The sequence below is a fragment of the Hylobates moloch genome, unplaced genomic scaffold, assembly GCF_009828535.3.
Source record: "Hylobates moloch isolate HMO894 unplaced genomic scaffold, HMol_V3 SCAFFOLD_23, whole genome shotgun sequence".
Classification (NCBI taxonomy): domain Eukaryota; kingdom Metazoa; phylum Chordata; class Mammalia; order Primates; family Hylobatidae; genus Hylobates; species Hylobates moloch.
This window is the reverse complement of record NW_026652298.1, coordinates 19994179-20008818: the sequence shown is the minus strand read 5'-3', so window position 1 is coordinate 20008818 and position 14640 is coordinate 19994179. Positions and strand designations below refer to the sequence as shown.

Sequence of the window (14640 nt, the reverse complement as noted above, 5' to 3'; positions counted from 1 at the left end):
AGCACAAAAGATTGTGAAGTGGCACAGATTCCATGTGGAATGAGATGGCTTCTCTCTTTTTTTGTTTGTTTGTTTTATTTTGTTTTGTTTGAGACAGCGTCTTGCTCTGTTGCCCAGGCTGGAGTGCAGCGGGTCAATCTTGGCTCACTGCAACCTCTGCCTCCCTGTTCAAGCGATTCTCCTGCCTCAGTCTCCAGAGTAGCTGGAACTACAGGCACGTGCCACCACACTCGGCTAATTTTTGTATTTTTAGTAGAGATGGGGTTTCACAGTGTTGGCGAGGCTGGTCTCGAACTCCTGACCTCAGGTGATCTGCCGGCCTCAGCCTCCCAAAGTGCTGGGATTACAGGCATGAGCCACCACGCCCGACCTGACATGGCTTTTTGAATACCCCAGAACCACGGTTTCTTCATCCACACTAGGGAGCGAGAATCTGGCCACTCTAGTGGCCATGGCATCAGAAAGATTCCACTGGCAGTACAGTGGAAATAGTACAGTACAGCCCAAACAGAAACAGCATGGGATGATACCCAGACTCGTCACAGCCCCGGTGTGCCCAGGATTAGTTCATCCTTCCCCGTGTGCAGTAGGCCTCAGAAACATGTCTCTGAGCTCTTATACTTGTGCACTCCAGAACACAAAACAGGCATAGGAAGGTTATGATGACTGTCACTCACAGAGAGTATCGCAACCTGGAGAAAACATGACAAAACTGTCATTTCTTAACCTTTTAAACCAGATGCCCTCCTGTGGTAAATATAAAAATCGACTTCCTTTTAAGTATATGAAACTTCAAAATATGTTAATCATCATGACTGAAAGCAAACCAAAGCGAAACAAAGGGTAATTGTAAAAGACGGTTTTGGATTTGATCCAGAAAGGTATTTTACTTTTATAATGACAGCAGCATTAAGTAGTGGCATGCAGGGTGGGAGTGTGGAAGAGGGGCTACTGAGGTCCTTGGAACATGAGGCCCCTGTGCTTGTCTTCCACCCTTGCAAGGTGTCTTCTGAGAGCTTGACACTGTCACTGGTGAACTTATCCCAGTAAGTGATTCTTGACAGTGAGGAAGTTACACTAATATTTGTGTATCTGATTTCTTTCCATACTAAAAAACAATTATTAAATATTCAACCAATGTATTTGATGGGAACATGACACACTACCTAAATATAAACAATCGAAAAAAAAGTCACTAATATAATGTTATAGTATGTGTAGTATGATGCAGAGGTTAATTAAGTGAGCTTATAGTCAGGTTACCCAACTTTAAACCCCGTCCCATTTATTAGCTATTGGACAAGGACAAGCTACTTCACTGCATTTTGTCTCAATTTTCTCATTTGTAAAATGTGGATATCTGGCATCTCTATGTCATAGAGTTGTGACTCATTCATTTACTCATTCAGCATTTACCCAGTGGGTATCAGACACAATGCCAGTTGCAGGGGAGATACAGCATATTTAAATGTTTACTGTTTTAAAAATCTTTTGGGAGATGTGGGCAGTGTCTACAGTTTCAGAGTTGATCTTATTTTCAAACTAGTTTTATTTGCTTTGACATGTTTTTGATGCCCTGTTTTTTTGTTTTTTGTTTTTTTTGCTAATGCCTTAACATAAAATATAATAGACTGTAAAAACTGTCATACAGCCGGGTGCAGTGGCTCACGCCTGTAATCCCAGAACTTCGGGAGGCCGAGGTGGGTGGCTCACGAGGTCAGGAGATCAAGACCATCCTGGCTAACACAGTGAAATCCCGTCTCTACTAAAAACACAAAAATTAGCTGGGCATGGTGGCACGTGACTGTAGTCCCAGCAATTTGGGAGGCTGAGGCAGGAGAATCGCTTGAACCTGGGAAGTGGAAGTTGCAGTGAGCCGAGATCGCACCACTGCACTCCAGCCTGGTGACAAAGAGAGACTCCGTCTCAAAGAAAAACAAAACAAAACAAACAACAACAACAAAAAATCTCTGTGACCCTATTATCCACCCATGATTGTATTATTTTGCCCTTCAGAGTTCTCAGGAGCCATGAAATATATAGACAAATAAATCAACAGATAATAGCAAAGATATACTGGCAAAGCAACATGTGTGCAGACTTACAAACAAGTTAACAGAAAGAATCCTTGGCAAAATATCCTCTGGAGTACCTTACTTACAAACAACATTTACAAATTAAATAGAGCCCCTCGGAAAAGGCTTGTAAAGTGTAGCAATGTGGCTTTGGCCACTGCATTTTCCTGACAGTGAGTCTTAGTTCATAACACATAACAGCAGCCTGCAATCCAAAGGTTGCAGTGATGTGATTGTAGGTGGCTTTCTGTTCCAAGATACCAATAATACCAGATCTAACCTCTGAGTAAGAAATATCTATTTCTGTTTCTTTTGAACTCCCACCCAAAAGAGAAAAATCACTCTCAGAAGCCATGTTCCAGCTCAGGAATGCCCATAGAATAAGCCAGGGGCTTTGAGTATGGACGTGCCCCTAAAATTGCTGGTTACCTGGCCTCATCTGCAGAGGGTACGCCTACCTTGAAATCTGCCAACACAGCACTCCTGGTGGAGGTTTTGGGGTCATTTGATTGAAAGATTTTTCATAGTCTAGAAGGACAAATACACTATTAAAACAGAACAGAAATGGAAAATCAGGAAACTAGCCATATGTCAAAGATGACAAAGAGGCCACCAAGACATGGCAAAGTCCATCTTACAAACCGTGCCACTTTTACAGGAAATCACTTTTGGCCATGACGCGAAGTCATGAGATAACTTCCACTGGTCTGGGTGAAAGTATTTATAAAGAATATGGGCTTTAAATTTATGCCTGTAATGTTTCCAATGCAAGTCAAACTTTAAATATCTCATTAGAATTCTTTTAAATATATATATATAAAAACATTTAAAGAGAGTTTTGGCTTATATTTAAATATCATGGAATATAGATCACAACTTCCAATTATCTATTTGTGGCAACTTATTAAGGTGGCCCTTTTAAACTTTATATAAATGAGTACAGCATACCAGAGACCAGGTCCAGCTTATTTTTTTTTTCTTCTTATTAGTATTATGTATACTTAAGACCAGAGTCTATTCTTAACCCTTCACTATACATACATGCTTATTTTATTGAAACAATGATATAATCTGCACAACCTAGGTTATCACAAACTATTTTCTAGCTTTACCAAATAACTTTTATTTTCATGAATGAACCATATTCTCTCTTTTCTCCAGAACTTTGCAGAAGCTCTTCCTTCTGATTTGGACATTCCATCCCTCTTAGCATGCTAACTTCTCATCTATCAAGTTCTAGCTTAAAGATAGCCTCCTCTAGGGTGCCTTCCTTGACTCTCCAAGACTGAACTAGATACCCCTCCCGTATCCCCCTGTGTTATCCTGTGCTTCTTCCTATCACAGCCCTTATTGTAGTAGGTTAGAATTATTATACTTATTTATAGGTCTAGCTATGTCCTCTTAGACTGATAGTTCTCAAACGTTTCGGTCTCAGGACGTTTTGAACTCTTAAAAATTACTGGGGACTGAGTCCGGTGCCTGTAGTCCCAACATTTTGGGAGGTCAAGGTGGGCAGATCTCTTGAGCCCAGGAGTTCGAGACCAGCCTGGGCAACATGGCAAAACCCTATCTCTACAAAAAATACAAATTAGCCAGGCATGGTGGCTTATGCCTATAGTCCCAGCTACTTGGGAGGCTGAGATGGGAGGATTGCTTGAGCCCAGGGTAGCTGAGGCTGCAGTGAGCCATGATCGTGCCATTGCACTCCAGCTCAGGTGACAGAGTGAGACCTTGTCTCAAAAAAAAAAAAAAATTTTTTTATTGAGAACCCTGCAGAGTTTTTCTTGATGTGGATATTTACAGTACTAGAAATTTAAATTGAGAAATTCTTAAAATTGTTTATTAATTCATTAAAAAATAACAATAAACCTATTTATTACATATTAGCATGTAAGAACATATTTGTAGGAAAATAACTATTTTTCAAGATGAAAATTCCAGAAAGAAAAGTGGCAGTGTTTTACATATTTACAGTAGACTTCCATATCTGCCTCTGCATTCAATATGTTGCAATAAATTGTTTTGGGTTGAAGTATATGAGGAAAATTCAGTCATTCATACACATACACACAGTTGGAGAAGGATATTTTAATAACCTTTTAAGGTAATTGTAGATACTCCTCTTTGATACTATGCTGAAACTTGACAGGTGTAGATTTTTAAAGTTTAGTTTCAACTTGTAATCTGAAAGAAAATTAATGAACTGTTTGTATTCTGTTACATTAAAGTCCATCTATCCTATTTTTCATGTTGAGTGAATCTTTTATCCATGCATGATTTTGTAATGTCATGCTTTTTGGTCATTTGAAAAATATGGGTCAACTGAGTTATGCACATCATTCTAATTTCATAATTTTATTATATAATATTTAAAAATCAGTTTCTATCACTATTATTCTCATTAGAAAGGTCTTTAATTATTGGAGAGCTGTAAGTTCAAGTTTTCAAAAACTCTAAATTTCACTTAAAAGATCAAATTTTATTATTGGCAACAAATACTGTCAGTTGTTTTCTGTAACATGGCAGGCTCTCTTTGTTCATTTTTGAGAAAATATCTGCCAGATACTCAAGTTTGAATAACCACAGTTTGTCCATCATTCTCTCAAGTGAAAATTATGTTCTGTGAGAAAAATGGTTAGTTCAGCTTGCAACTCAATCACTCAAGTGTGTTTTCTCCAATCAGCCACCTACTACACTATGTAGCAAAGTGCTTCATACATACATACATCCCATTTTATTTTATTTTATTTTATTTTATTTTTTTGAGATGGAGTCTCTGTAGCTTAGGCTGGAGTCCAGTGGTGTATTTCGGCTCACTGCAACCGCTGCCTCCCGGGTTCAAGTGATTCTCCTGCCTCAGCCTCCCGAGTAGCTGGGATTACAGATGCCTGCCACCATACCCGGCTAATTTTTGTATTTGCAGTAGAGACAGGGTTTCACCATGTTGGCCAGGCTGGTCTTAAACTCCTGACCTCAAGTGACCTGCCCACCTTGGCCTCCCAAAGTCCTAGGATTACAGGTGTGAGCCACTGCACCCGGCTATGTTCCATTTTATTACATAGAATATTTTTAAAATATATACTTTAGGTTGAAATGTAATACAATTAATCATTTTTCCTGCTTTGCTCTGGACATTTTGTGTGTGTGGTGGGGGTGAACAATACAACAGCTGCCAGCATGTTTGGTATCGCCTGCCTGATTCAGGCTAAGGATACCCACTGCTACTTTTGCACCATGAGTACAAATGCCATCTTAATATTATTAGGAAAATAGTGTGTATCTCCAAGATCTGCAGAAGGATCTCATGAACCACCAGGGGGTTCTGACCATGCTTTGAAGCCTCTAACTTAGAACATACGTTTCTTAAGAGCAGGATCTGCTCTCAGTGTCCCCAAGACCTGACTAGCACAGTACCTGGTACATAAGCATACTCACTAAGAGTTGCTGAATGAATGCATAACTCAATTTTCCCTTTCAAGCACCTGTTTCTGGTTCTTTTATATATTTTGTAATTTTAATATTTTCAAAGCATTATTTCTAAAATATCCTAAACATTTCTCTCCCTGCAGAGAGTGTTTTTTTTACTTTTCTATTATTAAACTTTTTTTTATTTCAATAATTTTTTGGGTACAGGGTGGTTTTTTGTTACATGGATGAGTTGTTCAGTGGTGAATTCTGAGATTTTAGTGCACCTGTCACCCAAGCAGTGTCCACTGTACCCAATATGTAGTCTTTTTTTTTTTTCTTTCAGAGAGAGTTCTAAACCCAGCTTACCTTTCTTTGATCACTCCGAGTCACCATTGTGAACACTGGCTGAAATACAGTGATGGAATATTGGGATGCTGCCCCTGTAATAAGTGGTTCTGTATCTACTTCGTATAGGGGATTTCAGTTGTTTTCTGGTTTCTTTTTTGTTTGCCTCCTTCATTGCTGATGGGCTGTCAGCCATCACTTACTGATGATGTTAACAGTATGACCTTGAAGAAATACCTCTAATTATTTCTCCTTTTTATGTAGTTTACAATCTGTAAGTTTAGAATAGTACGTCAAATAGATTCTAAACAGATTCTGAGTTGCCCCTTGAGTAAAATGCGTGAGCCTTTAGTGCATGAAGTTTCCAAGATTTCTTTGGCTAACTAGAGACCTCTTTTATTTTGTTTCTGGTCCTGAGCCATTTCTTGTCTCCCTACAATTTTAGGGTAGCTGATTTTTGTATACATGAAGTTTTTTGTTTTTTTTTTTTTTTTTTTGAGACGGAGTCTCGCTCTTTCACCCAGGCCAGACTGCAGTAGCATGATCTCGGCTTACTGCAAGCTCTGCCTCCTGGGTTCACGCCATTCTCCTGCCTCAGCCTCCCGAGTAGCTGGGACTACAGGCGCCCGCCACCGCGTTTTAGTAGAGACGGGGTTTCACCGTTTTAGCCAAGATGGTCTGGATCTCCTGACCTCATGATCCGCCCGCCTCAGCTTCCCAAAGTGCTGGGATTACAGGAGTGAGCCACTGGGCCCGGCTGTATACATGAAGTTTTACTCTGTGTGTGATTGCAAAAAAATACACCCAAATACACCAATTAATAATTTAAGTTAAATGAAACCATAGTAATTTAAGTTAAATGAAGCCGCATGTCTCTTGTTACAGAGATGAAGGTAGACCTTATTTTGAAAAAATATTCAAATTGTCATAATTAAAATCAAATCATTGGAAGAGGGAAAGGGGAGCTACCACAGGAGTGTCAGAAGATTCCGCTCGAACAGAATTTCGGTGTTCACTGCTTCATCTTCAAAAATTTGATCCTGAAACCTGTGAACTCAGCTTATACTGTGTTAATTTACACATAGTCATACTATTTTGTACTGTGGCTGCAGATTAATGCTGCTTTAAACTCATTTTAAAATACCACTTTAAAAATTAACACCAACATTTTGTTTATGAAAATATTTTCAAAGAGAAAGTTGTGCTTATTTCAGGTACGTCAGACCTCAAAATTGTGTCTGTGGAATAATGACTGTGACTTCCAAATGTGTGGACAGCAAACAGCAACAAACATTTTTGTTTAAAGTTATTTACACTTTCATGATTAGCAATTCCATTACTTCTCACATCTACCTGACTTAGTCCAGAAATACAGAAAGAAACTTCCCTGTCACACATCTGTCTTTGCAGGGGGACCTCAGTATACTATGCAAGAAGAGAGATTATCCAGGTTTCAGGTTTGAATGAGGATAAAACAGATATCTGAGTTGTGGCTGGAATTAGACAGTCTAACAAAGAATCAGAGGGTTCTAGGGTCTAGCCTTTTCTTTTCTTTTCTTTTCTTTTTTTGTGACGACGGAGTCTCGCTCTGTCACCCAGGCTGGAGTGCAGTGACATGACCTCGGCTCACTGCAACCTCTGCCTCCAGGGTTCAAGCAATTCTCCTGTCTCAGCCTGCCTAGTAGCTGGGACTACAAGCGCATGTCACCACGCCTGGCTAATTTTTGTATTTTTAGTAGAGAGAGGGTTTCACCATATTGGTCAGGCCAGTCTCGAACTCCTGACCTCAGTTGATCCACCCGCCTCGGCCTCCCGAAGTGCTGGGATTACAGGTATGAGCCACAGCATCCGGCCTAGCCTTTGCTTTTCTACTCACATTAAAGGAAGCTGAGACATTTCCTAGTGGAGGGATTCCGTGCTTGCTGGTTAAGCATCACAGATTTCCATTTTCCTCAAGTCTTGAAGTCTCTGGGAGGTGGAGTGAGTTGGGAAAGCGCAGATCCTTGCTTTGAGGTCTGCGATGAGCCTGGGCAAACTGAGGGGCAAGGTTTCGGTAGACTGGGACGTGCAGCATCTGCCAACTCGGGGGCCTATTGGGTATACTGGTGAATTCCGTTCTTTTCCAGACATTTGCAAATGCAGGAACATGGAATTAAAAAATAAAAATCTTGCCTGCCACCCTGTTTCCAAAGCTTTGGAGATATATGGCATGTCTGTTATTTTTAGGCAGCTGAGTGTAGCCAATTAGTCTGACAAAGGATTCATCCAGTTTCTCCTCAGCTAGCGTGGCTACACCTGGGAGAACATCATCCAAAGGCAATCAGTGAGCAAGCTTTGGGTAAGGAATTCACCAGGGGCTCAAGGCGCTCTTTGGAGGCTGTACAAGGAATTTAAAATCAGCTGAAAAGTGGATTCTCAAATGTTTTCATGCCTACTTTCAGGCCACAACTAGTGGTTGTGCTGGGTCACCAAACTGTTAAATTCCATTTTGGGGAAGGATGTATCTGTCATATCAGAGGAGTCTCTTAAATACGGGAGTATAATTCATTGTGGCCTCCCATTCCTAAGGAATAGTCTTCACGGTGGTAACTCAAGGTATAGTGGGCCTGGATCTGAACTTCTTGGCTACTGCAGGAATTCTGAGTCTTGATGGAAGATGGCGGATTCTGCCCTTTTGCCTAGTGACAAAGTGACACAAACGATCTGTGCCACCCCCCCGCCCACCCGCCCTTCCCCAGTGACACGAGCAATCTGCAGGGCCCTCACTCTCCCTGAATCAGGCGATGGAATCTGCAGAGGGGCCAGCCTCATAGGGAGGCTGTCAGATAACAGTACCCCAGGAAGCCTGGGCTGCCTGCCTCAGTCCTAGCTGATGCATCTCTCTCGGGCACTGGTTAGGCTGGGCTTTTTCTCTTTCTAGTGCCTCCTGTGTCCAGGGGGAGTCCCTGAAGTCCTCTGCTTACATCTTTCTTCCCAGCCTCCACCACTGAGCACATTTTCTGGAATGACCCCTTTCCTCAACATCCCCCTGCAGTTTTGTGAGTCTGAACCTAGTTCATGTCATCCTCCTGTCTGAATCTCCCTTTCACCCTAGTGCACCAGGAGTCCAGCTGACTGGCCTTGCTGCTATTTAGGCCACGTTGCTGATTCCTGGTTGTTCCGTTTCTGAGGGCTTCTGCCTCTGCTCATGTTTTTATCTTTATTTTATTTGGCTCCTATTAAAACTTCCCCTGACCTCACCCTTACCCATCTCTAACTCTTTGGGAGAGAGAATTGATTAATTTTCTTTCATATCCTCTTTCAAACCCCCTGGCAACCTAATCGCAGAAAAGTTCACCATGGTAGAGTGAGCAGCAGGGAAAATGTTGCAAGAAGTGTCTCTTTCATCTCAGGCTGGACAATGTAGTCTCTGGAAGGGAGAAACCACCCCTTACAGCTCAGAGGTTACAAACAGAGGCACTGGGTTCATTCTGGGTCTTGGACTCAATAGCTGAATTGATTATGGGCAAGTTGCTTAATCTCTCTGTGCCTTAATTTTATCTCTAAAATGCAGTGAGAACAGTACTTATTTCACATAAGTATCGAAGGGCATTTAAAAACAACTAAAGTGCTTAGCACAGTGTGAGGCACATAGTAGGTGCTCAGTAGATGCTAACTATTGTTAGAGGAGATGCAAAAAGGGTCCCTCTTGTTATAAGCCAGCACCTCCTACAAGCCTTGGGCATTGGGGCTTATTTCCCTTAACCTCATTCTTTCCTGGACTGGATCCAGTGACTTATGTGTCTAAGTCTCCATTATGCCTTGATGATGGGGACATCGCAAAAGTGTGAGTGTAGCTTTAGAGCTTCCCTGTCATTCCGCCCATACTTGGAAGTTATTTCTAGATTGCTTGTCCTAGCCAACTGCAGAAAGAGTAAGCAAAGAATAATTTCTTTTCCAAGTATGCATTTGCAGTACACATTTCCAGGCTTCTGCATTGGTCATAGTTTGGTAGAGCCTGACCTATATGATAAATTTTGAGCTATCTTAGATTTCTTATGGGTTCTGTATTTAGATCTTTCATTAAGCCTAGTGCCTATTGTCATCAATGATTTTCTCCCCGAAAGAACCCTGACTTAGCTGTGCTTCATTTTTCTGCATCCCCATTTTTGACCTTCAGTGTTTGTTTTTACTTTTTTGGCGTGCTTTTCAATAATTCAGGAATTCAGTCCAAAGGATTTGTTATTTTTCAGGGACAGTTTGCACTCCAAAGAAAGGCAAAAAGTATCTTTTGCTTAAGAGGTTTTCTGCATTCTACAAAGAACTTTATTTTTAAAACTGTCATCTGATTCAGCCTATTTTTTTCTGTCTAAAATAAACTCACCTATTGCTAATTTTTCTATGTGCTTGAAAACAAGATAGAAAGTTGTTTAGATGCCTGTCTGTCCCACTAGCGTATAAGCTTCAGAAGGCTGGGCGAGGGGTAGGGGGTCTAACAACAATATCTGGCTAACTCATTTTGTCACCCTGGTGCTTGAGTCCAGTTGGTTCATAGGAGGCTCCCAATAATTGTTGAATAACAATTCAACAATTGTGTTGAATTGTGCAATTTTAAAGACTGGTCCTTTTATTTTAAAAAATCCTTTATGGGAATATTTTGCGTTATTTAGTTTTCTGGCAACCCTGTGAACTAAGAGTGGGTGGAAAGCTTTTTTTGGATGAAGTAAAGAAACTGACTAGAGAGGGTAAGTAGCTGATCCAAGGTCCAGGGTTGGCCAGAACTAGTTAATGCTGTGCCCCAGGCTTCAGGCCTGTCTGATTTGTTCAGACGCATATTCACTGGGGGAAATTATTCAGTGCAGAAATGTTAGAAGCGATAAATACACAGACTGTAATCAATCCACAGGAATTAAAAATCTAACACTGAGTAAATAATGCCCTCACTGGAAAGCCAATAGGTTCATTAGGAAAAATTTGTAAGATGCAAGAGAAGAAGATTAAATCCAAGCTAATAATACATGTGACATTTTTATACAAATAGTCTGTGTACATAGCAAAGGAGTTCATCAGTTTTATTAACCTCATTATTCACTGTGTTGAGTTCACGAAAATCTAGAAAGTTGATAACAGTAATTAAGCAGGGAAACATGACAATACCAGAGCATCTAGGTGAGCTGCAAGGCATTGGGCCAAGTATTTTTAACCATCCGACAGAGATGTTTGTCAGAAGAGAAAAAGGAAGAAGGGAAGGAAGGAAAGGAGGGAGGGAGGGAGGGAGGATAAATTGATTTGCTTCCTGCCGTGTAGTCCCTCTTTTCACCCACGTTATCTCCAACCTACTGCCATAATGACTGGATTTGTTTTGATTCTATAATAATATCCTGGATGACTATTTCCTTGGGCTCAGTGATCAGCCAGATTTCAGGATTGAGATGGGGCATTTAGGGAGGGTGTTGAAAGCATGGAGGCATTTGGAGACAAGTAGCTCTATGTGACTAGATGTAGGGGACGTGCCAGGGAGAGTAAAGCATAGCACTTCTTACATGGCAGATTCAGACAACTGGCTGGATTCTGTGGACAATGGGTAGCCACTAGAGGTTTTAGAGTAAGAGAGCTGATGGGAGCCCTATCTTAGGAATGATAGGAAGCTATGACAGCTACAACCAGGCTATGGAAGAAGAGGAAAAGGAGAAGCAGAGAGGCCAAATAATATTCCATTTGAGAAGTCAAGAGGAATGGATATGAGACCCTAACTTACAGAGTATGGAGAGGACAGTGAGAACATATCAGTAGCTCCCCGGGGCCAAAGTCCAAATTCTTTGACATGACTTACAAGGTTCCCCATGGTCTGTCCCCTCCTGGTCTCGATATCAATATCTCACCATCTTTGCACCAATCACAAGTTCCTTTAAGCTCCTTGAACATGCCATGTTCTCTCTCACCTTCAGACCTTTGCATATGCTTCTCTTTTTGCCTAATATAATGATGAAGGCAATGATGATGCCAATAGCTGACACGTCTAGAGTGTTTGCCATGAGTCTGTTACTGTTCTAAGTATTGGCATGTCCAGAAGATCTTCCATTTTTTGGAGCAGTGCTGTATCTTCTCCCATCTTCTATGGGAGGCTAGTCTTATTGTAATGGGGTACTGAACTGAAATTACAAGCATGAGGTTTTTAGCCCATGCTAACGTTTTTGAGGCATACACCTTCTTGCAATATACTTTTATTAGAAAGTAAAAAGATGGCTACTCTGCATTTTGGTTTGTATGTTTCTGTGTCTGTCTATTTTTAGAAAAATTAAAACAACTAAAAATGACCAGGAAATGATTTCACCATATTGTGACCTAAATGCAATGTTATTATCTATTTTGTTCATCCCTGACTATATCCACAGCATATAAAACAGTTCTTGGCACATAGTAAAGACGTGATATATATTTGTGAAATTAATGAGTGAATGACTAAACTGATGAAATTTCTGTAGAGATATGCTGTAGTCCCCAAGTCAGCTCCTTAACCCTTGGCTCTACCTCTTTTCTTCACTCATAGTCACACCCACCAAGACCACAGCCACCCACTCACAGTGTAGTCTTTTCTCCTGTGGTCTTCTTGGAGGGTCACAGTGACAACAGCAGAAGAAGAGTAATGAACTCAGGGAAATGTTCATGTTTCTGTCTCCTCGTCATGCCCGGTTTCTAGCCCTGTAGTGCCCAGGGTGTGGTGGGACAGGTGGAACACTCTAAAGGAAGTTAGGCATCTCAGAGGACCAGGCTCTGAGAGTGGAGGTGTGGGAGAGTGAGAAAGAGCAGTGCTTGACATGACTTGTCTCCAGATCTTGTTGGTGAAGGTATTCTAAGATTCTAATTCTAAGACTCTCTAATGAAGATTAGAACTCAGGGGATGCAGCCTCTGTAGCTGGTATTGTCCATGTATATCTAGCCCTGGGTTTTGTGGACAAAGACCTGAAGGCCAGCTGCCCTCCTTATAACCTGAGATTTAGGGTTCATCCTTCTCACCAGGTGATGGTTAGAGCCATGAGCCAGCATGGCCAAAGGCACTTGGGTGAAAGCATATCCATGTGGGTGAGGTGGCTGGTGGGACTAATGGGCCTTAGAGACAGAACCAAGGCATGTGGGAAAAAGAAGCTCTTTTGCTTGTTTTACCCACGTCTTATAAAAACATGCCTGGCACTGGGACTTCAATGAGAGGAAGCTGAGGCACCTGGCCTCAGTTCTCATCCATAAAGGAAATCACAGCACACAGGCAAAGCGACCTCTCGTCTGGCATCTCCTAGTGGCCTGTGCACAATTCGGTTACTTCACAGGCTCCTAAGAATGAGCCCCAGAAAAAGCACTGTGCTCTGTGATCTAACTGAGAACCTGAACCAGCCGTTCTTCTTGAGCCATTTATTTTAAGTCCAGCTGTCCAAACTGGATTTCAGGAGGATGTGCTGTTCCACCTGCCTCCACTTCCCCCTACAGCACATGTTCCAAGAACCTTTTTGTTCTAGCAATATGGCTGATGGGGCAAGGTTCTGAGGTCTATCAAAAATAGATGTTATTATGTCAGTGATATAAATAATGTAGCTCCAAAATGGGGAAATTGATTTGAAGACTATAATTAAATGTAGCTCAAATGTTGTTGAAGGCTAATCACTATAGCTTCAGTTTGACTCTTTAAAGCTCTGAATTAGAAGGCGATGAATCCTTCTCTACTGCATTAGAAATGCACACCGTAAGGTGAAGGGAGGGTTCCAGGTTAAGCACAATGGCAGCATGGAGCAGATGTCAAATGTGTTCTGGGGTTTAACATGTTAACTATAGTGCTTTAAATGCAAACGTTAGGATAACCCTCATTTAAGCACACATGGATATGTTTCTAAGTTATTATCAAATACTATACTAAAGTTTTCACATTCATTTTTTAAAATGCTGTAAAAGTGAATGAATCCTTCTTAGCAGCCATCTAGTGCCTTAGAGCCTGCTCTGGAGGATTCTGGGTCCAGGTTTTCAGCAATCATCAGCTGACACCATCTTTGTTGAAAAGGGACTGTCAGGGACACTGTCCTATAGGTACAATTTAAACTTTCTTTTTTTTTTAACTTCTATTTTAAGTTCAGGCTTACATGTGCAGGTTTGCTACATAGGTAAACGTGTGTCATGGGGGTTTGTTGTACAGATTACTTCATCAGCCAGGTATTAAGCCTAGTATCCATTAGTTATTTTTCCTGATCCTCTCCCTCCTCCCACCTCCTACCCTCTGATAGGCCCCAGTATGTGTTGTTCCCCTCTATGTGTCCATGTGAGAACTTTCATTTTTAAATATCTCCAAGTAGACAGATTCCCAACTGTTCTCAGTGACTAGTCCAGATTTGAATAGCTAAACCATAGGAAATAATTGTCCAACCATAGGGGACAGTATAGAAAACTAATAGTACATTCACATGGCAGAATACTACATGGCCATAAAGAAGAGAAGGTTCTTTATGGACAGATATCAAAAGACCTGTAAAATATACTGTAAAATAAAAAAAAAAAAGGCGTGGCCAGGCACAGTGGCTCACGCCTGTAATCCCAGCCCTTTGGGAAGCCGAGGCAGGAGGACCTGAGGTCAGGAGTGTGAGACCAGCCTGGCCAACGTGGTGACACCCAGTCTCTACTGAAAATACTGTAATCCCAGCTACTCGGGAGGCTGAGGCACAGGAATCCAGTTGAACCTGGGAGGCGGAGGTTGCAGTGAGCCAAGATTGCACTACTGTACTCCAACCTGGGTGACAGAGTGAGACTCCATCTCAAAAAAAAGAAAAAAAGCAAGGTGCTAAACATAATATGC

General features: G+C 41.4%; 1 long non-coding RNA gene across 2 annotated transcripts in view; it reads left to right on the top strand.

The window, feature by feature from the left end:
• Positions 1–14640, top strand: part of LOC116462595 (uncharacterized) — a 53750-nt gene that overhangs the window by 14736 nt on the left and 24374 nt on the right. The window contains exon 8 of one of the 2 annotated variants that reach the window (XR_009211863.1): positions 5827–5925. The exons of the other annotated variant lie outside the window; for it this stretch is intronic. This is a non-coding gene — a long non-coding RNA (uncharacterized LOC116462595). The remainder of the gene's footprint in view (positions 1–5826; positions 5926–14640) is intronic. 2 annotated transcript variants of the gene reach the window in all.